Consider the following 23,958-nt stretch of genomic DNA (forward strand, 5'->3'; position numbering starts at 1 on the left):
TCTGTGGTTCTAGCAGACACCATACACACAAAGATTAGTAGCAATTTAGTCAAGTAATAACAGAAAAGTACAGGAAAGCCTCAAGATTGTTTACAGTTACTTTCAAAACTTTTTTACTGTTTGATCAAGACATTCACATAACTGAAAAAAAAAGAGGATACCTCTGAGACTGATGCTTGGCAGACTGGTCTGAATTTGCCTTTCTTGCGGTTGCTTCAGATCAAACTAAAAGTAGTTGATCACAAAGGGTAAAGCCCAGGGAGACCTGATGCCATTAGTAATCAGAGGAGATAATTAGTGAGAACGGCAGAGGAGACATTAAACAGTGTCAAGCTGCAAGGGAGAGACAGACAAGACACTGAAATGTTGGCAGTGTGAGAAGGAAAAGCAAGTGAAGTTCAATTGATAGTAAACATAGTTTCAGCTAGATCATTTGTATGTAAAGACCACCTAGTGAGTGAAAACCTGGCATGTAAGTAATCAGTACGTTAGAACTCCTCTCATCATTTAAAGCACTTTTTTCCTCCCATCTCCATTATTTTCCAGTGTGCTCTCTTTTTAACTGCATCTTTAACTTCTTTTGATTTGTGAATTAGTGGGAAGTGTGAGATTGACAGATAAAGTGACTGAAGTTTAAAGTGACTGAAGTATTAGTCTTTCCAATAGGCACAGCATGGGCGGTAACTGAAGAAAACTTCTTGTCTACTGCGTGTCAGTTTGCTCCATTTGTGATCCAGAGAAAATAAAAACTCAAGAAAGTGAGAAAGTTTCACTCCATTGGCTAATGGAGCTAATCCTTTTGAGCACTTCTAAAGCAGACAGACTGTTCACTGTAAATACAGTAAGAACAAACATTTTCTGGATTCAGAATAAAAACTACATGTCAAGGGACACATCAAGGCGATAGATGTGCTCAATGCAGAACAGGACCATATGTATACGGACCACAAATATCCCTCTTAACTAAAAAGTGATTATCAGCCTTGCCATGAATGTCGTGCAAATTCTGACGTGTGCCTTTAGCATGGCAAGATATTCTACAATTAACAATCATTATTGATATCGGTAGACTGTTAATTCTATAATGTCTTGGTGCAGGTTGTCAATTAAAATCCTTTGGCGTTTGAGTTGGAGTTTTTTATTAAAAAATATAATCTTATGGAATATCTCACCTTATTTGCTACTATCTGAACATAATAAAATACAGTAAAACAATATCAGTTTACATGATTAGACCAAGTTCTCGCTACCATCTGTGATAAACACAAACACCAGTACCATAAATAGAATTTCTTCGAGCTTTTCTGGGAAAAGAGTTGCTTCTCTAAACCAGAATAGCAGGATTTATAGAACTTATCAATCAACAAGAGTGCTTTAAAATCATTCACAGTAAAAGCATAGGTGCTCATTTCAATTATAGATAGTTGGAAAGACTTTGTGAGTCACAAAATCAACACATCCACAACACACAAAATTAGAACAAAACTATTCTTGCCAAAAGGACTTGGATACCATCCAAAGGCCAAGTGAAAGCGGAGGCATTTGGGTTTGGGACAATCCCGAATATGTTTAAAGACTTGGAGAAGAATTCACTGAGAGCAGCCCTGTGGAGAAGGATCTGGAGATTCTGATGGACAAAAAGCTTGACGTGAGCCAACAGTGTGAGCTTGCAGCCTGGAAGGACCACTGTATCCTGGGCTGGATCAAAAGAAGAGTGGCCAGCAAGGTGAAGGAGGTAACTATCTCCCTCTACTCTGCCCTTGTGAGGACCCATCTGGAGTACTATGTCCAAGCCTGTGGCTCCCAGCACAAGAAAGACATTGAGCTGTCGGTGTGGGTCCAGAGGAGGGCCACAAAGATGATTAGAGGGCTGGTGCACCTCTCCCACAAACCAAGGTTAGGGAGCTGGGCTCTTCCAGTTTGGGGAAGAAAAGGCTCTGAAGCCTTTCACTGCAGCCTTCCAGTACTTAAAGGGAGCCAATAAACAGGAAGGAGACTGACTTTTTACATTATCTGATAGTGACAGGACAAGGGGGAAGGATTTTAAAGTAAATGAGGGTATATTTAGATTAGATACTGGGAGGAAATCTTTCACGCAGAGAGTAGTGAGGCAGTGGAAAATTTTGCCCAAAGAAGCTGTGGATGCCCCATCCCTGGAGGTGTTCAAGGCCAGGCTGGCTGAGGCCCTGGGCAGCCTGATGAAGTGGATGACAATCCTGTTCACAGCAGGCAGGTTGGGACTGGATGACCTTTAAGGTCTCTTCCAACTCAAGCAATTCTATGATTCTAAAATTTAGAAAAATATAGTTTTCCATAGATAAGCCTTTAGAATATATATAAATAAGAAAGAAATCCTGAATACAAGATACCTCAGAGATGATCTTTGTTTTGGGAATTTTCTGGGAGAAACTGCTTCATATGTCAGAATCTTGAGTTTAAAAACCCATGGCACTGAGTGAGTGCACAGAGATATTCTGCCACGTCTTGCTTTATGTACCACTTCCTTCTCTCCATTTGCCTTGGTTCTTTGCAGTCCCCTAACAAAAAGTAAAAAAATTTTCTTTCAACCTGATATTGAGCTCCCTCTCCCACACATACCAACCTTTGCAATAAATCATGTAGACATGCTGAAGTCTGCCTAAACAAGCCCCCTCCCAAGTGACATAGGAAGTTTGAAACACCACCTGCCATTGTAGGTAAGATTATTAGATACACATCTATATGCATAATTTAAAATCATTAGCATAAAATCAATAGCTCTAGAACATAATTACAGTTTTCACTATGACCTTGTCCTCTGCGGTTCTTCATCCTCAAAGGTTATTTAATTAAAGTGTAAGAAGGATAGTTTTGCTCAGTGATTCTGCATGAAATTTAACTGACATAGAAATTGAAAAGCTTCTGCTCCTCCATTCTGAAAAGCCCTTTAGATCTTTGTCTCTGAAAGGTGCTAAAAAACCTGTCAGTGTGATTGTGATTATGAATAGCTTTACCTTGTGTTAAACAATATTTAGGGAAGCCTTCTGATTGTAACAGAAATGAAGCACTAAAATTAAGAGCTTACCAGTACTGATGTGAAATTTCCTTTGCTAGCTACCTTTAAGAATAAATTGGACTGTTGTTTATAAATGATCTTGGGATATTGCAGGCTTATCTACTCTGTAACATGCAAGATGGGCAAACTGAGCAACATTCTTCCAGTCCTATCTCTGAATATTTTATCTTTAATAAATGAACAGATTTCTGTAATCATCTAATTTAACTCTACTTCAGTTCTCTTACTGTGACCCAGTATGCATCCAAAATTTGAGAAAATCAAAAGCTGATGTTTTTTAACTGCCAGATTTAAAAACTTCCTTTATGATAGAAAAAAAAAGGTGTTTTCCTTTACTCCTAGACAGCCATACTGGCAATAAAACCTCTGATTTTGGATCTTATATGGCAATTGGTGATGCTTTATTTACTATTTGAATTCTCACTGACATGGCTTTCAAAGGCCCTCTAGTCAGAACAGATGGGATATAACTAAGGTTTGATATGTAAGACTAAGATCTGCATGGGTATTTTTTTATTCCTAAAACCAGAACAAACTAGTTTTGTGTCCCTGAGGAAGTCACTTAGGCTTTCTTGTTTTCTTAGCTTCCCCAGAAATTGTAATTGACTTTGTATTTTGTGGGCAGAACTGAGCATACTGTTCACAGAACAGATCTTTTTCAGGACAATGAGTATTCAAGGCATCAAATACCTCAAAAGCAACAATGTGAGACCAACTCATACATCAAGCCATCACACAGAACTTCACGCAATACATTTACCACACTCAGAACTGTACAATCATCTGCATATTTAGCATGCCTATCTCATCTGTCCCCATTGTAGCACTCCTTTGGCTGTGAAGTAACCATCATGCCTCTAACTATTGTAGTAAGAAATCAACCAGTAAGTATTATACACAAATCCATTTGTTACAAGTCTGGAGACAGTTAAACACACAAAACATGGTGTGTTCTCATTGTTTCCAATCTGATTTAAAGTATCTGAGCTTTCACAAAGGATTTATTCTATCAGATTTCTGGTGTAATTTTTTTCAATTTAAGACACTTGGAAACTTTAAGGAAGCCAAGGGTTTTCCTGAAGTATAGCTATCATGAGACATCCCGAACTTTAGAAGAAAATGGCTGGGATTGATAAAAATTTCAAGAATGCCACTGGAAATTTAAAGTTATAAGAAGGAATTAAATTTCAAACACTAAAATGTAGGTAATATTGGACTCAACAGAAAAAAAAAACCTTGAAATTCAAGACTGGCTGTCCCTCTACGTCTGCAACTGTGAATCAGTTGAGATGGGACTATGCAACCTGAGCAGGGAGATTTTAAGGACATAATAGCCATTCCATTACTGCTACAGTGTAGCATTTTCACAGGACCATATAAGAATTAGCCACTGATGGATAAAACCAAACAACTTTGGCTCAGGGGAACAATCTCCAGTTGCAGCAAGAGAAGATGTCTTAAGTGTTAGTGTACAGAGGTAAAAAAAGAAAAGAAAATCTCATGAATCAATTTTGTTTCTCATGTGTCTGCTGAGTTCAAAGCCCTGGAGGCAGAACATTACTGTGTTTCCCAGAGCGTGCCTGTGATTACAGTAGAAGATGACTGTAAAAATGTTTCTGAGAAAAATTTCAGATTCTCCTTTTAATTGTCCTTCGCATCTTTATGTCAATGTGGTCTGATTCTAGAAGCTCTCAGAGGGAAGAGTTTGAAGTCATACTGGAAGTAAAAGATTCAAATTAGGACAACATAGTAGAAAAAGATGCAATTGTGTTTCAGAATTCAATTTCAGCAGCTATGATGATATGATTTTAGAGAGCATCAAAAAAGTTCAGCTGCATTTAAAACTATAACCAAGCCCCCTATGCATAAGTGAAAAATACAGTATGAAGCTCACTGCCAGCTCTGGTTATTTAATGCAGACTGTCACCAGTGAGGCTGATTTCCCAACCCTGCTCTGTCTTTGCAATGAGGCTTAATAAACACCGACAGCAATTACGCAGAAATAAGACTTTAAATCGGCCCAATTCAATCCTCAGAATGGATAAGATGGTTAAAAATATGCTAAATTACAGATAAGGCTGATTCTGAAATATGGCCTGTCGCAAGTGAAAACTATGACACTCAAGCTACTTTCAGTACTGTGACATATGAGATTCTTGTCTGAAATTCTCTCCCTTGGCTGTACAAAAAATAGTAGCCTCCACTTTCTGGTTCTGGAGAGCTACAGTATGAGCTGATATGGTCTCTGCTGGGAGCTGCATTCCTCCAGGTTTTGAAAAGAAAATCCTCCAGTTGTACATGCAAATTAGGTCATCGTACACATAAAAATTGAATAAAGTAAGATACACCAAAGCAAATTTTTGGAAGCTAAGGGATCATCAATCAGTATGCACTATAATATAAATATTAAGTAACAAATCTTATTGACCTTCAGTTTTCTAATAATTCAATACGCTAAAATTTTCTGATATGGCTGGCAAGATGACTATTATTTATCTTATGGTCAAAATCTGAACTGAGAGATAAGGGAGTAGGCAGGAGTAAGAACTCATTTTTATAGCTGAGAGACAATGCTTTATAAACATGAATGAATATAATTTTTTTTAAATAATTAAATAATAATAATTAAAAAAAAAACCAAAACACCAAAAAGCAGTGGAAGGAAGCCCATCCCACTACTACTTGAATGCTCAAGGAAGTCAAGTAACAAAAACTGATAACAAAGGCAAAATAGCTGCCAAACAAAGGAATTTAAAGAGCAAGAAGAATGTCAGTAAAAGTTTTACACAAGGCAGAAATCAAGAAACATTCATTTAGGAAAGTGTAAAAATAAGAAACAGAATCGTTGATCATTAAAGCGTTCACAAAAATAATTTCCAAATTTTCTGTAAGTTCTATTCCTGTGAGTGTCTGAATTGCTTTCCCTGTAATTTCTATACTTGAGTAACTAATTTTCCTGAATATTTAACAGACAAGAGGAAATATTTGCAAGTTTGAAGTTCTCATAGTTTTTAAATATCATTGAATACCTTGATACCTATTACTGAATACCTTCACTTGTAACAAAGTAACAGAATTATTACAGACAATGAATAAGAGAGATATGTTCTGATGTATGACTGCATCTGTTCTGTCAGGGCCCCATTCTCATACTCTTGATTTCATTAAATCACTGTAATTTCTGGCTGCAATCCCACTTTTCCTGCCTTACATCAATTAACTGAGATCAGTGTAAAATTCCATATGTGATATAAACTGAACACAGGTTTTATCAAACACAAGCAATGTTCAAATAAATACACGTCTATACATATGTGTCTGCGTACATAGACACGCACAAATTTATCACCTAGTTTTGCATTACTTCTACTTACATTTCACTGTTTCATGATGTTTCTTTACTGTATAGTCAAGATTTAAGTATATACACCTGGATTTTCCCAGTGTTATTAGCCCAGATCCCTGACCAGAACTCAAAACGTTTCACTACACATGCTGTTTTATGGTACTATTAGACACCTTGCTAGTATGTATTTTGAGATTATACTTACACACAGCCTCTCCCAACAATCTAACAGCTTATAAACATGCAGCCAGGAAGTTTTGTGTTCTATGTTAAACCTTTAATACAAGTTGAATGCTGTGTCAGCACCAATTCTAGTAACTGTCTTTGGTGCTATTAGACAGACATGGTGAAACTTGATTCCCATCATGTTTATAGTTTCAGTGTTGCCTAAGGGAGTTACAAAAACAAGTACTGCCTGTGTAATTTCTGTGGCAAGTAGCCTTGAACTCTGAAAATGATCTCTGGATATAAAGTGGTAATGGGCTATCATTCTTTTTTTTTTTTTTCTGGCTACATTAAATAACACTTTGGTATTTAGGTATAATTCACAATATGTAGATGTTGAGTGAGGGAAGTTCACTCAGTGTGACCATAAATTCAGTCACAAATGGCAAAAAGTTTTCAGTAAGAAAACAAAAGTTACTATCCTACACCTTGATCCTCTCTGTTTTGAAATTTTTTGAAACTAATACACCTCAAAAACTACACAACTTCCCTCACAGGTGGTGGAACCTGAGATATGGGCATATCATGAAGCTGTCACGTATTTTACACTGAGATAGAAAAGGAAGATTGAATAAGCATTTAAGATGATTTATAAATGGCAAGGAGGTACAAGGCAGAATTTGATACTGCTTTTACAGTTTTATACATTGTAACACTTCAGTAACTGCCATTTATACAAGATACTATATACCATGAATAGCATATCACTGTTTATAGCACAACATAAAAGTAATGCCATTAAATGGCATTTGATCAATTCAGCTGACCATTTCATCTTTTTCATAAAAGATGAAGCGTAATGTTAAAAAATAGCAAAAGGAATGGTCTGGTGATGGGAGAAGAAAGAGGACTTGGAAGATATCTCCTTTGGACTCTGTTGAAGACTTCGTCATTGTATCTAGTAGAGAATATATGTCATAATTGGTAGACTGCCCTCCATCAACCAAATTGTTCTTGAACTCTCTTGTATACTCATGTTTCCTTCAAGTTTAAACTCTGCAGTTTCCATGACAGAACATAGATCCAAGGCTGAACACTTCATTTTACTGAGGTCTCTGACACAATACCAGCTCCACTAGTTTTTTGATGGACAGTGCACCAAGGGCAATGGAGGATCCCCGGGCTGGCAAGGCAAGGCTGTCATCAGGTAGGGACCAGCTCACAGTACCTTTGCAAGGCAAGCAGGGCAGGCCCAGAGACTACAGCCAAATTCAAGCAGAAGTACAGATCACCAGGGAAGTTTGTGTTGTCAGGGAGGTCCAAAAGCCAGATCAGAATGTCAGTCCTCAGTCTGAGTCAGGATCAGGCCTGGTGGGGGCAACCAGTGTTGCCTCAGCATGGACTGGAAGGGCCAAAGGTATGGAAACTGGCTCAGGCCCAGGGAAGGATATCAGCCCACAGATCTCACCAACTCAGCAGGACCAGTGTCCAGGCAAGGGCAGTTCTGTTGCAGAGCTGGAGATCCACACATCACTGGGGAAGGGACCGATGCTCCTGACTGGAGCTGAAATGGGACTCCCAGTCCCATGAGCAGGAGTATGGGGAAGCTTGTTAAGACTAGTATGGGCTGTTAGTATCCTCAGGTCCCTAAGATTATGTTACACAACATAAAATATCTCAATTCCTTCACTGTGCTCTAAAAGCTATATTATACTTATAAACTATATTATACTTACAGCTTAAGGTGCCTGAAAGGTAAACATTATGACATCTTTACTTCATCTCAGTGTGAAATTAAAACTTGATCACCTCTCATGTATCAGACATAATTTTTAACTTCAGTTTAATATTTCTGATTCTTCTTTTAGTATTTACATTGAAACAACTGAAACAGCTATCAGTGGATCTTAAAAATGACAATATTATGTTTCTAAAACATCCTGTCCTTTTTATTTCTTGACATTATAGATAAAAGAGTTGTGTCTATATTTAGCATCACTTAAGATAAAGAAGATCGACTCTCAATGGGTGCCCTAATAGCGGCTATTTTACATTCTAAGGAATCAGCAGCCACTTAGGATTTCACAGCTGTCACTCTGCAGTACTTCATGGACACATAAGACTTCATTAGTATGAATAGGATCCTGATCTTTGTTCTCCAAACTCACAAGAACTTGCCACTGAATATAAGGAAGCAACATTATTACTGTTTTAAGTATAGAAACCATGACAAAGCTGAGGAGTTCTGAGTCCACCCAGTCATGGCTAGTGTGTACCTACACTAGCTAGTCTGACTCACTGTTGAATGAAATAGAATTCTATATACTTAATATTGTAACAGAGAACTAGGAATCTTCAAATGTCATTTAAAAGAAGGATTTGTCTTGCTTTTAGTAATCCTGTGGCCTACAAAAGGGATATGAATGGATTGTTATTGAACACATTTACATATTTTATCCCAAATCTATACCATTGCATAGTCAGACACGATATAAACTGTCTGACAGAGGGAATCAACCATGGCAAAATACCTTGACTGGTAAAAAATTACTGAGTTAAAGCAGTAAAGTTTACGTAATAGTCAAAATTAAATTAGTTGATTGCTCACAAATAACTTTTCCAATGATATAATCAGAAAGTAAGAAATAAAAAGAAAAGGATGAGAAAAAGACATAAGATGATGAGAAAAAGATATAAGATAGATTATACTTACTTTCAAAAAAAAAAAAGAACACCTTGGATGAAATCAAAATCTTCTCTTCTTTTATCATTTACTGTGTATTTTATGTTCTAGCCACAGTTAAGTATACTTCTACATAACAAAACCTCTGAATGGAGGAGTGGTGCGCAGGTGCTCACTCTGAATGTGTGTATAAATCAGGAATTAAAAGGCAAAATTGATTAGAAGAATAGTTGAGGTGAAAGATTTTGGATTGATGGATGGATGAGTCAAACAGCTGAACATTTGTTTATTTACTGTGCAATACAGATTGTTCTACCTGACCCACTCACAGTGTATCTAAAATCAGAGTCTAAATGAATGCTATTACATTCACCTTGTAGATGAGGAACAGATACAAAATTTATTTAAATTATTTTCTAATAGCATCATTGTTACAAAAGAGAGAATTTCCACTTCCACTTACCACTCAAAATTGAAAATTTTTGTCACGGTTTCTTGTGCTTCTGAAGTGATACCCTGAATAATGGATCTTCTGTACAAAAAAAAAAAAAAACCAGAATCAATATAAGTTTTTCTCCCATGGAACTACTTAAGAAGTGCCATGATCTAAAAATACCACCTCTGCAAGGTATAGAATTAGTTCATTTCATAAGCTATTTCCACCCCCAGTCTTTCAGCATGGTAGTGCTAAAGTGAGAAAAGATCGGTTTTAATTATGCTGGTATAGCTTCAAAGTCAAACATTACAAACTGTTTTTAAAACTACCAAGTATTGTCCTAAGCAACTATCCAGGTGAATCATTCTGATTCTTTCTGAAAAGAGCTGGATTAAATGGATGATCATGTTGAAACCTGCTTCTCACTTCTGACTAAAAATATGAAAGAACGGGAGTAACAACTTTTTACTGAATTTTGGGGTCTTATTTTTTAGTATATCAAGTTTTCATGTGATATCACTGAATGCACAAAAAATTAATGTTATATCTCATTACAGGTACGGTAGCACCTAGAAATATGCGCATCGAACCTAAAATTCCCAGAATTGCATACAGTAAGTTAAAGGTAAATCTTTCTCTTCTATTTCCACACTGCTTATTGCACTAGTTGATAGTATATGCAAGGTTCTCTTCCCTTAGATGTGATACTAAAAAGAAAATAACTAGTTTTATCAAACACAAATTTTAACACATTACTTTCACACTGACCTCATATGCTTTTGTATTAATTACACCAATAAGCAGCACATCTCATAATCAAGCATTTTATGCTTTGGGGAATTTTATTCTGAAGCACACTTCCCTTGGTACACATACTGTATTTTGATTTGTTTTGTTTCTGGATAAAAAGTTACATTCTGTTCCTTAGCCTGTATACTAATACCTAAGAATTGGGATAAAACAATCAAACTAACAAAAACCAAACAAAAGACTATAAAAATGTGGCTCCCAGGATATGTCTGGTTTCCAGCAAAACAGAGTACCAACAACTAGAGAATCTGATGATGAATTGACAACATAACGCTTGTATCTGACACTTATTACAAAGCCATTTAAAAACTCAGACATTTCTTCATTTTGTCCTACAATGTATGTTTTACAATATAAAAACCTGTAATTGTTCTATACTACATTTTAAACACAATATCACAGATTCTTAATTAGATCCTGCTCATTTTTATTACTCTGAAAGGTATTAAATGTAAATTTGGATCCCAGTAAGCTCTGTTTTGACTATGGCTTTGAATTTGGCCAAATCATGGTCTCTATAAATGTATAAAATCATTGTGCCACAACAGTAGATGATAGAAGAGAGGACTCCTTAGGAGCCTTTTCAAACTAAGGCATCAGCCAGACAAAACAAACGGATGTATTTGCACTTACAGACTCAGAAATGCCAGGAAAAAAAATAATAATACAACATAATTATACCTTTATCTACAATAGCTTTGCAAATGCATTTCATTTCTGACTGTCTCTGCCCTCTGTTATTCTGCATCATGGCTCCCAGGCAGCTGCGTATCCTAATGCTAACTTACTGAATTTGCCTTCAAAGCAAAAAACTACAATTCATTCTTAACTCTACACACCAAAAAAAAAATTGGAGAAAAGGTCAAAAAATTCATTTCCTGTAATGACCTAAGCATGTATTCAAACATGAAAGACTGGTGCATTGCTTTTTTCTTCTACCAAAAGGGCTATATAATCACATCCCTAGCCATTCATTCTGACAGGTCTTTAATAAATGCATAAAGATGAGGGAACAAATGATAGATAAGAGATGGAAGAAAAAGCTTTTTGAAGGAATATTATTTATTTTATAGACTTTGAAGAGCATCTGACAGCAAGCCATGATAAATGGCAAGCCTGACTTGCAGCAGTATAAAGAGAGAAAAGTGGTCCTGAAAACATGACTGGAAAGAAACATCTATAAACTTACAAAGGTTGATATTTGGCCAGTAGATATAGTCCTGGTAGAAAGACTAGTAATTACAGATATCTAGAAGGATCTGGGGAAAATTGTTTATTTCTTCATTGAAGCTTGTAAATATATTTGTAATTACAAGGTGGAGTGAAGAAAGCAGAGAAATTATCCAGAAAAGAAAAACACAACAAAAAAAAGTCTCTTACGAAGCATCTGTTTATATAGAACACACCATATTTCAACAGGATAAAGATGTGTGGAACACAAGATACTAAAACAGAGAAGCTGATTCCCAGTTCTTGTCCATGGTGAAGTTCTGAACAGCTGTCTTTCTGAGTAGCCTTATTTTGTATCTTATTCTCCATATGTTAGGTCATAACTCAAATATGATTCATACAAGAATCTCCTATGTCCTCTTCCCTAGAGTTTTAGCACTCTTGTTCTATCAGAGAATGTTGTTTTGTTTGTTTTTATGTACAGAAACACAGCATTCAGTGATAGTTAATCTACTAGACAGTACAACTTCTAGGAGCTTGTAGAAGGATTTATTGTTATCATACTTTTGTATATTACCTGAGAAACAGAAGAAGGTTGCACTCTTTTGCTTACTGTGAAAGAAGACTGGCTAGATTCAAAAGCAGTCAATCAGTCTTCCCATTGTCACCTTGACCCTTTACTCCACAGTTTTTACTTGGTCCTGCAAACTGATACAGTTCTGCATAGATGCTAGCAATCAGATCCTTAAACATAGGCAGCAACACTGAGGAAACACATTTTAAAAAAATTACAAACTTTTAACCCCATAACCAGCAATTCATCATCTTCCAACCTGTTTCCACATGCACAAATACATCCAGAAGACCAAGGACAGGCCGTTTTTTGCTGGTGATAAGACTGTGATTTGGAAGCATGTTGTTTGGCAACCTCTAAGGCACTAGTAACAACAGCTTTTAATTCCTGGCTTATTACAAGCAGCAGCATGTTGTATTGGTCACTGGGTTTAGATCTCTTAGCACTGCCGAGAGATTTGCTGAGTGAGTTGGGGTTTTCTCTTTACGAGGTGTTTCTTAAGCCATCAGCCAGATACTTCCTGGCACTGTTCCCTCAACAGGGCTAATGAATTATGACAGCTCATCTCAAATTGCCCGGCTCAAACATTTAAATGTCCACCACAATCTACCAATGAACCCATCTGACTGCCATTAGGGATCAGTGGGAGAAGCTTATTAATACACATACTATTTGGCAGCACGTCAGATTTAATACATCACAACAGCTGAGATAATACACTTGCGTCTTCTCCTCCCCTATCCTGTGGTGAGAAAAGAGAAGACAGCACAAGCAGCGTACCACCAGTGTGGTATTCTGAAGGGTAATCCCTTCTTTCAGCAGAGATGTTCTAATCTTTGCAAGATATGAAATTTTTATTAAAAGTATCTTTCAGAAGCGTTTAGGAAATCTACAGCATCATGATTAATAAGCATAGTACTCATCTGATTCCCTCTTTTATACTATAACCATGACAGAACAACATCAGCTACTAATGAGCTTCTTGTTTAGTTTGCTAAACATTACTCTGTTGTGTTATCTATGTACAAATACGTATTCTATGTTATGCAGTACTATTTGTAATTTATTTCCTAATCCAAATGAAAAACAGTTTTCTCAGAAGAAGTGACTGTGATCAAATGAAATTCACTTTTTTTCCTTATTGTATGGGTGATATCCACTAGAAAGAAACCTTTTGGTAATAGAAGTGTCTCTGGAGACACATAATGGGAAAGAAGGCATGTTACAGCTCATTTACTTATAGTAGTTACGAGTTAAATCATGGATGAACTAAAATAGAATATAATTCTTTGAAAAAGGCATCAGTGAAAGGGTTTGGAAATTATCCCAACAGAGTTGCTTTTTGATTTAATATTTTATGGCTCAGAATAACCACTCACAATTTTGATATTGACTGTGTGGTATGAGCATCCAAATAGTATCAAGTAACATTCTTAGCCTTCTCCAAAAGACTAAAACTTGGAATAGATCATGTTTTTGACAGAAAGGATATGAAGAGTGTTTCTTCAATCAACTTGCAATTCATTTTCCCTTATGCAAGCATGTCATGGTTTTGTGCTTTTTTGTTGTCGGTATTCCACATCATAACATCATGTAAAGCACTGGCAGTTAAAGAGTTAATGTCCTGGTTTTTGCAGACTGCCTTTTTTGGGTGCTTGGTTCTCTGAGGGGGAGGGGAGGACCTGCACTCCCCAGGGGTCTTTGCATCTGGAGGGGGCTGGTGAGTCTGCCTGGGTAACCAGGAGTCTTTTCTCTTCGTATGCAGCGGAGAAGCACATGGTCCCCCTGCAGCTTATGGTGTAAGAATCTCAGCTTTCAACTCTCTCTGTTTTGATTTGCTGGCCTCAATTTCGATATCATATTTAGTAAATTAACATTCCTCGACAGATTGGTGCCGCTGTTTTGTTTTAGATCTGTCTACGATTTCCCTACTCTTCCCCTTTTCCCTTTGTCTTCCCCAGGGCGTGGGTCCGCAGGTCCCCTGCCGCATTAGCCACTGGATCGGTCCGGGATGGCCCCTAAACCGCTGACACCTTTTTTTTTCCTATCTTTTTCCAGGCCTGTGGGCCTGCTGCCCCCTGTCACGAACATAGATCCATAGATAACGCTGTGACAAAGCACCAGCACAGAACTTGGAAAGAACCATCAAAATGAGAAAACAGTTGCGTAAGATGTTTGCCATTACCAGCCTCTTCTTTCAGTCATACCCTTGACAGGCTGCCACAGGTTTTAAATACAGAGACAGAAGAGAAAAATCTGGGGGCTTTCTCCTGGAATGTGAAAGTGATAACATTTGCCCACATCACAAAGTGCATAACTAGGCTAAATCAGCTTCCTTAAGCGTGCAGTAACACATGGAGAGAAATAGATTTTTGGTAGAGAAAGCTAAATGAGAATCTGTGCTTCAATCCTCCAGCCTATGAGTGTCCAACCTTCCATCTTGCCTGGGAGTAGGCCACTCCAAAAGTAAGACCTCCTATTTATTTACATGCAAATGACCACAGATACAAAGAGGACAATAACACTAGTTGATTGAGCAAATTCTCAGCAATAAAACAATATTTTTCCATGTAGTCACCACCATTAGCTACACATTTTCACCAGCAATGAACAAAAGCCTGCATGCCATGCTCATAAAAATCTATACCTGCAGAGATAACTTACTGTCGCTGTCACCACAGCTAAAACGCACCGCCTACTGTCTCCCTGTGCTCACATCCACTGTTTGGTCTCTACATACATTCCATAAGTGTCAATGAATGTCAATGGGTGACACTTTTTCTGCATGGAGGAATTCAATTCCATGCCTTTGCTTCATGCACATTTCCATGTAAGGAGCCATTTTGTCAGACTGCTTCTTTGTTGCTATCTGTCACACAGCAAGAAAAGCTAACAGATGTTGATGGGAAGGTTCAACGTCCACTGCCATGCCACCAGTATCTGCCTCTGATAGCACGGGCCAACATAATAAAATACGAGGCATTACTTTCAGAGCTGTCTTCATTAAATACATACTACAGTTAGTACATGGGAAGTAACAATGCTTATTTTGATTTTTAATATTTTTATTAAAACATAAACAAGAGAGCATCAAAAGCATAAAACTAGTGGGATATTTGACCTTGTTTTTGTGAAATTAACACATCAGGTGGGTTTGATGGCAGTGGCTGCAATTCTGAGTTCTCTGAGTTCTGAAGCTACTCTTCCTGTACTTAGTACTTCAAAATTGTTATTCACAAACGAACATACTGTCAAAAAATTATGACATGAATAAGACTTGACTGCGAAGTAAGGGATTTTTCTCTCTGGTAGGAGAGGGCTTATAAAAGTTTGGTAAAGAGACATGATCAAATTTTTAATTGCAACTCTACATACTCCATATGAAAATTCACAGGTAATGTATTTATGTTGACTGAAAATGGAGTTACAAATAAACTAAGAAACTGATGACTTTCTTTAGCAATCCTGATACCTATTCTCAAATTCCTTTATCAGAATGGAAAGTACGGCTGCTTATTTTTTGCTGTTCACAGGACTATGTTTAGCCAATGTATCAAAATGCATAACCTTATTCGCCATAACTTAAGCAGGCACTACACTGCTCCCCATGCCCTGGTTTCAGCCCAGATGGGGTTAATAGTGCATCTATGTTCAGCTGGTGCTCAGGGGCAGGGCTGCTGTGCTGGGCTGCATGCAGCCCACAAGCCGTGGCTTGGACGTCTGCTCTAGCCTGGTCTCAACCAAGACTGGTCTTTTAGACAGTTTCAATCCATACACATGGTGAGGATGACTGATCCAATGGACAAGAATAGATCCAGTCACAGATTTTCTGCAGTGTTGGGGTAGGGGCCTCAATACATTCTGCTTTTGTCTGCTGATTTACTAGTACTGCACCAAATCACTAGCTATTATAGATCTCATCACTGAGAGATTACTTATAACACACAACTAAGTATAGCAAACAGCTGCTGTAATCTCAGAAGATGTCAGAAAAGCAATCATTTTCATACATGGTTCCAGCTGGACTTAAAGAAAGTTATTTGCTTCTTGCTATGACAAATAAATACATTTTCTCACAACTCTTGATTTTAGCTAGAGCAAGCGTGCCCGACCCATGGCCTGTGGGTCACATGCAGAACTGTGGCCCAACCCCTGCAGCTGCACCATCATGGCAGCAGCTCTTCCCCACTGAGTGGCTCAGCGCAGCCACTCAGTAACAACCAAACCATCAGTATGCTATTAACACTGTCTTAGCTAAAATCAGGACAAGATACAGGCACAGTGCAGAGCTAACTCTACCTCTTGCACTAAGCACACACAGTTATAAATTAAAAGAAGACAATGCAACTGCCACCAGCAACTCACATTTGATGAAATATCACTGCAAAGTACATCAAGCATATTTAGGAATGAAAGCTTTAAAAATGTATAATGTCATGCAAATTGTAATGAAGTCCAAGGGACTGAATCATCACCAATTCAAGAAGTTCCTTAAAAACATGGATGCTGATTATGCGGACATCATCTACTTTTCTGAAGAAAAGTGGCTAAGTCAGAGTATAATGCTGAAAAGATTTTATAATTTGTGAAACGAAATCAAGTCATTTATGGAATCGAAAGGAAAATTTGTTCCAGAACATGAAGATTAAAAACAGCTCACAGATTTAGCATTTTTGGTGCGTTTGATCATTCATTCAAATGAGTTAAACATGCATATTTCAAGGTGAAAATCAGCTTATCTGTGCTATGTTTCAAACCATAACAGCATTCAAAATGAAACTTAAACTATGGAAAGCTCAAGTTTTGGCAAATAATTTTACGCATTTCAATACATTGGCTAAATGTAATACTGCGAACAGCAAAAAATATGCAGCCATGCTCTCCATTTTGATAAAGGAATTTGAGAATAGGTGTCAAGATTGCTGAAAAAGTCATCAGTTTTTTGTTATATTAGCAACTCCATTTACACTCGACATATATACATTACCTGTGAGATTTTATATGGAATATATAGAATTGCAATCAGAGATTCAACTCAAAAACTTGATCATGTCTTGTTACCAGACTTTGTAAGCCCTCTCTAACCAGAAAGAAATATCCCTCACTTTACAGTCACACTCTACTGATGTCATCACTTTTTTTGCACTACATATCTTTCTGAACAACTATTTTTAAGAATGAAGCACAGGAAGAGTAAAATGTAATCAAAAATCTCTGACAAATACCTTGAGAACTTACTAAGAATTGCAACCACTTCCACTGAACCAGACTGACGATTTAGTTTCACAAAAAAAGGTCAAATATTCGACTAGTTCTATGTTTCTGTTGCTCTTCTTTTAACGTTTTATTAAAAACGTTAAAAATATAGTAAGTTTTGTTACTTACATATATTAACTATATTATCTATTTTATATGTGGCCCAAGACAATTCCTCTTCACTCAGTGCAGCCCAGGCAAACCTAAAGCTGAGCTGAAGTATTGTTTCAGAACATTTCACATAGATGGTAGTTCCTTTCAAGCACAGATCTGGTCAGAAACCCAATCATTTCCACATCTCCTTTATAAAACTGATGGTCTACCCAGTATAAAACAGTCAGTTCACCTTCTCTACTACAGCTATTATCTCACATGAGGTTATCAGCAAGATTTTTAACATCTGATATTTACTCTGCATCCTGACCATGCAAATAACTGTTATTTAACCACAAATTTTCTGAGTCGTGGTGGCACAGACATAATTTCCCTGACGTCACTAATATAACTGTTAATTCACTTTTCAGATTCTATCTTATGTCCTTTGACATAATAACAGTGGTGCTTCTTGACCTTCCTGGATACCATGCCCAGCACTTTTTTTGAATCTTCTTACTGCTATAGGACTGCTCTGTTCACTCTGCAACTGTCTCTTTTTCAGATTCATAAATAAGCCCTTGCATAGCTCACTGCAGCTACAACACAAAGAGCAACTTCAGAATCTTTATCTAGCAATTCCAGCATCACGTCAGAATGGCTACGCTCACTGGTGAAATTTATGAGTCACGACGATGCATACATTCATACATACAGAGCAAACAGATTTCAGAAACATGAGTGATAAAAGGCTCCTCCCGAGAAAAATAAGGCCTTTTGCGATCTCAGCCTGCAATGTATTTAGTTGATATTCACTTAATTCTAATAATTCAGTACCTCTACTTATTCTGGCTGGTTACCATTCTAACAAGTTATTCTTGCCACTCAAGGCAGGAATAACACTATTTCATATCTCAACAATGAATGAGTAAAAACATTCAATTCAAATTTCTACTGAGGCCAGAATCAGAGAAAAGCTTGAATAATGTATGTGCCTTTAAATCATGGCCCCATCACTCCTCCAGTTATGTCTCTGCCTTGCTCTTGTTATCCTGTTCCATTTTGAATCAAAATGGGTTATGCATAAGGGACCTTCAAGCAATGCAAGCTATTTTAGAATTTAAACAGAGTCTTCCAACTTAATTAGTTGCTAAATGCAATTTTTTTCATGCTGTAAAGGTGGTTTACAACCATGTTAATAACTTTCATTTAAATACAAATTCCCTGAGTTGTGGCACCACAAGTATAATTTCTCAGGCTTTATTAATATACAGAGGCTACTCCTAAAAGTAACGTCTCTTATTTTATTATGTGGGCCCATGCCATAAGAGTTGGATGCTGGTGATATGGCAGTAGAGGTAGAACCTTCCCATCAATATCCCGTTACATTTTGTTGCTGTGTGACAGACGGCAGCAGAGAGGCAGTCTGACAAAATGGCTCCTTACATGGAAATGTGCATGTAGCAAAGGCATGGAATCGAATTCCTCCATGCAGAAAACGTGTCACCCACTGACATTCACTGACACTTATGGAATGTATGTAGAGACCAAACAGTGGATGTGAGCACAGGGAGACAGTGGGTGGTATATTTCAGCAGAGGCATCAACGTAAAAGACAAGGCAAGTTCTGGATGGCTATGTACAGCTGTCACACCACAAAATGAAGAGCGTCTTGATCAGCTCATCCATGTAAATCGGCAAATGGTGGTGGCTGTGCTGAAAAATAATGTTTTGTAGCTGAGAATTTCCTCTATCAAATAGTGCTATTGTGCTCTTTGTGGCTGTTGCAGTTTCCATGGAAATAAATAGGAGGCCTTATTTTTGGAGCAATCCACAGTAACTGTTTACTCACATTGTGGACTCCACAGGAAAGTTATGAAAAGAATAGCAGCTTTACTGTACTCACATAAGCAAGACACACAACTAATGACTGTAAGTTTAAAAATTTGTTACGGTTTCTCTGAGAACCTAAAAAGGGAAAATCTTTAACTGATAGAACTTGGTTCTGTCTTCTGATTTTACTTCTGATTTTTCCCTCTTTAACCTTTTTAGGTAGCTTTTCCCCTTCTTTTGGAAACGTATCTTTCTAATACTTAGGGGTAAACGAGTCTGAAGAAAGATTATGTATTACTAATTCTAGGAGAAAGGAAAACATATTCTGGTGACATTAGTCCTGCCAAAATCCTTTAATAAATGTGTTATTTTTACTTTTCCAAGGAATATTTAATCTGCATCAAATATTTATAAAGGATAGATAATAATTATATGACATCTTTAAATGATTAAAAATGTGCAACTCTTATAGTTATTACTATACTAATTATATACTAAGGCCTACAATTCATTTTTATGAGGCACAAACTGTCACCAAGCTGATATCAAGAAAAAAATATTTCAGAATTCTCTGTGCTATCTGTAAGGAAATTAGAACCCAAGCCTCAGGATGAAAAATTAGGGTTCACATCAGTGGTTCATAAGATAAACTGGTATGTTAAATGAAGAGAAGGCCCACTCATCCCATCATTTACCCCAGCCCATGTTCCATTTGACTTGCCTTGACATTAGCCTTTTCCTTTGTAATTAAACAGCAGCTATCCCATTCCCAGTCATGATTCTATTTCAACAGGGCAAATACCATCTGGATATGAGACCATAAGAAATGGTGCAGAAGATATAATATACACTGTGCACTTACATCATGTTTTAAGATGCAGTTTCCTCTGACAGTACAACTCTTTTAAAGGTATATTTGTGATAAAACATTACACTATGGTTTTCTGTAGAAAAGTACGTTACAAGCAACTCCTACAACAAGCATATTAATTTTCTTCCCTATATTTCTTGTCTCATTTCTGTTAAATTAGTGCCTTGAAAAGCTCTGGAATCTTATTGTGAACCCTAGTAAAAATTACCAAGTTTCCAAGAACGTTAAGTGCTTGAAGTTACAGCTAAAAAAAAATCAAAATTTCAGGAGATGCAAGCTGCAGTATGTAGAAATACAACTATGCTCATTTATATAACAGAGGCCTCAATAACTGATACTACCTACTTAAGGAAACCATTGCAAAGGACTAAGTACTGTGAATTAATAAGTTGTAAATGTAATTAAAGTGAATTCATTTCAGTTGGCAATTGTAGTTAATCTCTATTTATGTTTCCTCCATTAAACAAACAAACAAAAACAAACCTGAACAAATAAAGCCCACTGGGGTAAAATCTTATCTACTAAAACTATGGTTGAGAAATAATAAAAAGAAATATATTATGACAATATTAGGTGAGCAAAACCAAGCCAGGTTTACAAAGTGCCAACCTCCCAAGTACCCAGGGATTATATATACTTTATACTAAAGTTTCTAACTAGCTTTCCGCAAAGTTGTTTTGTTCTGTTTCTTTCTCATAAATCTAAAATAAGCAAGCACTGAGCTTAAAGACAGCTAATCTTGACTTTATCTTGCCCAACCAGTACTCATTCAAGCTATTCCAGCCCCTCCCCTATCATGTCTACGTGTAGATAAAGTAAGGTAGAAATGTTTGCTACTTTTAGACATTAATTTTTAATGACAGATAGGAATGTCAAGTTTTCTCAGCCCATTATCTGCTTTATATAAGAGAGAAGTTCTGAATTACCCTAGGAGATTTAGTTGACTATTTTATTAACAGTTTGAGCACAGCAAATAGATTATCTGGAAGTGTTTACTTCGATTGCTCAGTAAGCCAAAATTCATAAAGTAACAAGGAAGAAGGGACAGTCTCCAAAATGTCATGCCAAAGATTTGATTTTGCTATTACAGGAGTTGTTGAGAAAATTGCTTTTTTTACCAAGTACAGGCACATTGTTCTACAATACTTCTCTTTGCACTTGCTTCTAGTAACTTATCCGAGGTTACAGAGGAAATGCAGCCAATCTGGAAAGGTAAAAGAGCTATCTCTGCCACTGTGGAATAGAAGTGTAGCAGGAGAAAGGTGGAGCAGGGTAGAAAAACTGAAGAGAAAAGCTGATGGCTTCTAGAGACCACACTAAGGAGCCTTCATGTCTGGGCACAATGCAGTGCTACGTTAGTTGCAGGTGCTCTATGATACTAAAAAGACCACAGACTTGTAATAAAGAAAGAAACAGATAAAATCATTCTTTAGTTTTTTTTGTTCTCTCTAATCCCTTTCTCAGAGGGTAAACACTTTAGAAACTAAGCACTAGGGAGAGCAATAAGGACTGGGAGGTTTACATTTATATTAGGAAGGCTAGCTACAGAACACCAAATATTACCATTTCACTAGAGTATCTGCAAAATCCTACATTAGAGAGTCACTTGAATATGTTGTAGAAGTGAGAGGAATGGTACTTTCAGTTCTCATATACTGAAAAGTTACTCCTTTTTATTAAAGGAATCTTGGTATAGTCTTTTGCATTCTAGACCACAAAAAAAAAAACTTGCCAAGAGTAGCAAATAGCATGGTCATCACATATATCAGACATTGTCAAGTAGTCTGCTGCTGTGAGATTTTTGATCATAGCAATGAGACGTGCAATCAAATGTGAGTAAATAAAGGTTTTCTGTTCCCAAATAAAGTCTTCCCTTTTAAATTTCTGCTGTACTTCTTAAGTCACACGTAAACATGCAGTATCAGTCTTCAGTCAGGTGCAAACTGCAAGGTGATGAAGCTTAGAAAAAAGGTTCAGTACATGCTGTGATATCCAGGCCTTCCCTCCCATGCAAAATAAAGTTTCTGATTTTAGAGCTCAGATTTTATCAGTTTTAACAACTTCATGTTTATTTTGAGATAAGCAAAATATAGCAAAATATACAGGGAGCATTGATTTTCTTAACATATGTTGTGAGTCCTGCAGCATGCTGAGGCTGTTGTTATACTGATTATGTAGACTTATAACTTCAATTTCACAAAGACAATAAAATGACAAATTTTATATTTTTCTTTAATATGCATTAAATGTCTTTGAGACAGTTATTAGCTTGCAAAATTGCTAGGAAGTCGATAAAGGCCCATGGTAGTCCCTCCAGAACAGTAGTGTTGTATACTGAGAGGTTTGTAATGCAGAAAGAGGAAAAAGGTAAGGGCAAATCCTTTCCTAGACAGGGAAACTACTAGATGTTTATAGAAAAAGATAGAATACATATAGTCAGGGGAGAAGCTGTATTGAATTTTTCTATCATCATCCTTCTACAAAAATATCTTTTGGTATCAGCTAATAAAAAAACTTAACCAGTTAGGCTGATACACAGAGTGGGATAACCATCAAAAGTATGTCTCCACAGTGCCAGGAGTAGGATTATTGTTCAGTCATTAACCTCTTACAGAGGTAGCCAGGAAACTGCCAGTTAGAGAGAATATTTTCTGATCTCCAAGCATAAATGCAGTATTCTGTAGATTACATAAATTAGACCAAGAGCCATAGCTTGCTTGAACAGGCATTCAAAACCTGAGTTATGCAGCTCTCTTATCATATAGCTATTTTTCTCCTGCATTGTTTTTCAGTATGTGATGGACTTCTAGCAGAATACATCTATCCTGGACTCTCCAGAGACAGAAAATCTTTTGGGGAAGTGAGATGTGGAAGGACTGGCTCCTCATATTGTCCAGTCATTATGAGTACTAGAGCCTGCTGGCACAAAAGAAAATGGAGCAAGCCTACCAAAAAAACCTCAGTTCTTCTGTGGCTAAGATGCTAAAATACACCTTTTTTGGGGGGAGGCATAGGGAGAGAAGAAGCTCATTGTTTGTCCTGATTACCAAGCAACTCAAACTGAGCTGAATATGTTGCTTCATAGTTCCACATATACCTTCCCTCTTACATCTAAACAACAAGCTAGTTCTAGCTACAGGCTGGAGTTAAAAAGCAATACTTGCCTCTATCAGTTCGCTTTTTTTTTTTTTTTTTAATGTCTGTGGCAAGTGTGTTACTTTAGCTTGCTGTTGAAGAATATATTTGATTACCCATGAGATACGGCATTTTCTATTTAAAAAGATTCCAGGTTCCTCTGCAGCAATCTTAACTTCATACTATGCAATTTAGTTCAAACATTTTTTTTCTGCGGAACTTCAACAAATTTGATATTGCAACAGAATGCCCAAATGCTGGTGAAAAAGGAAGTTTTTGGTATTTTACTGGTAGTATGCATGTTTTTAACCTTTCTCTCTCATTCATTGATCTCTCTAATAATGACTGCTGAGAAAAATTTTACCTGAAATGACTGCAAAACTCCTGAGTATAATGGGAGTGTGGAACACATTCCTCTAATTCTTCTGCATATATCCAATGATCTAATTAAATCATTTGAACACCTCCCTTGGACAAAACGTAAAGCCCAATGGTGATCCTTTGCATTTCTGTATCTGCTAACCTCCACTT

At 37.0% G+C, this 23,958-nt stretch overlaps 1 long non-coding RNA gene across 1 annotated transcript in view; it reads right to left on the minus strand.

The window, feature by feature from the left end:
- LOC110402039 overlaps positions 2,376 to 23,958 on the minus strand; it is a 38,000-nt gene continuing 16,417 nt past the window's right edge. The window contains exons 3-4 of the long non-coding RNA XR_002440837.1: positions 9,713 to 9,781; positions 2,376 to 2,537 (exon numbers count right to left, since the gene is read on the minus strand). This is a non-coding gene — a long non-coding RNA (uncharacterized LOC110402039). The remainder of the gene's footprint in view (positions 2,538 to 9,712; positions 9,782 to 23,958) is intronic.

The sequence above is a fragment of the Numida meleagris genome, chromosome 6 (assembly GCF_002078875.1).
Source record: "Numida meleagris isolate 19003 breed g44 Domestic line chromosome 6, NumMel1.0, whole genome shotgun sequence".
Lineage (NCBI taxonomy): Eukaryota > Metazoa > Chordata > Aves > Galliformes > Numididae > Numida > Numida meleagris.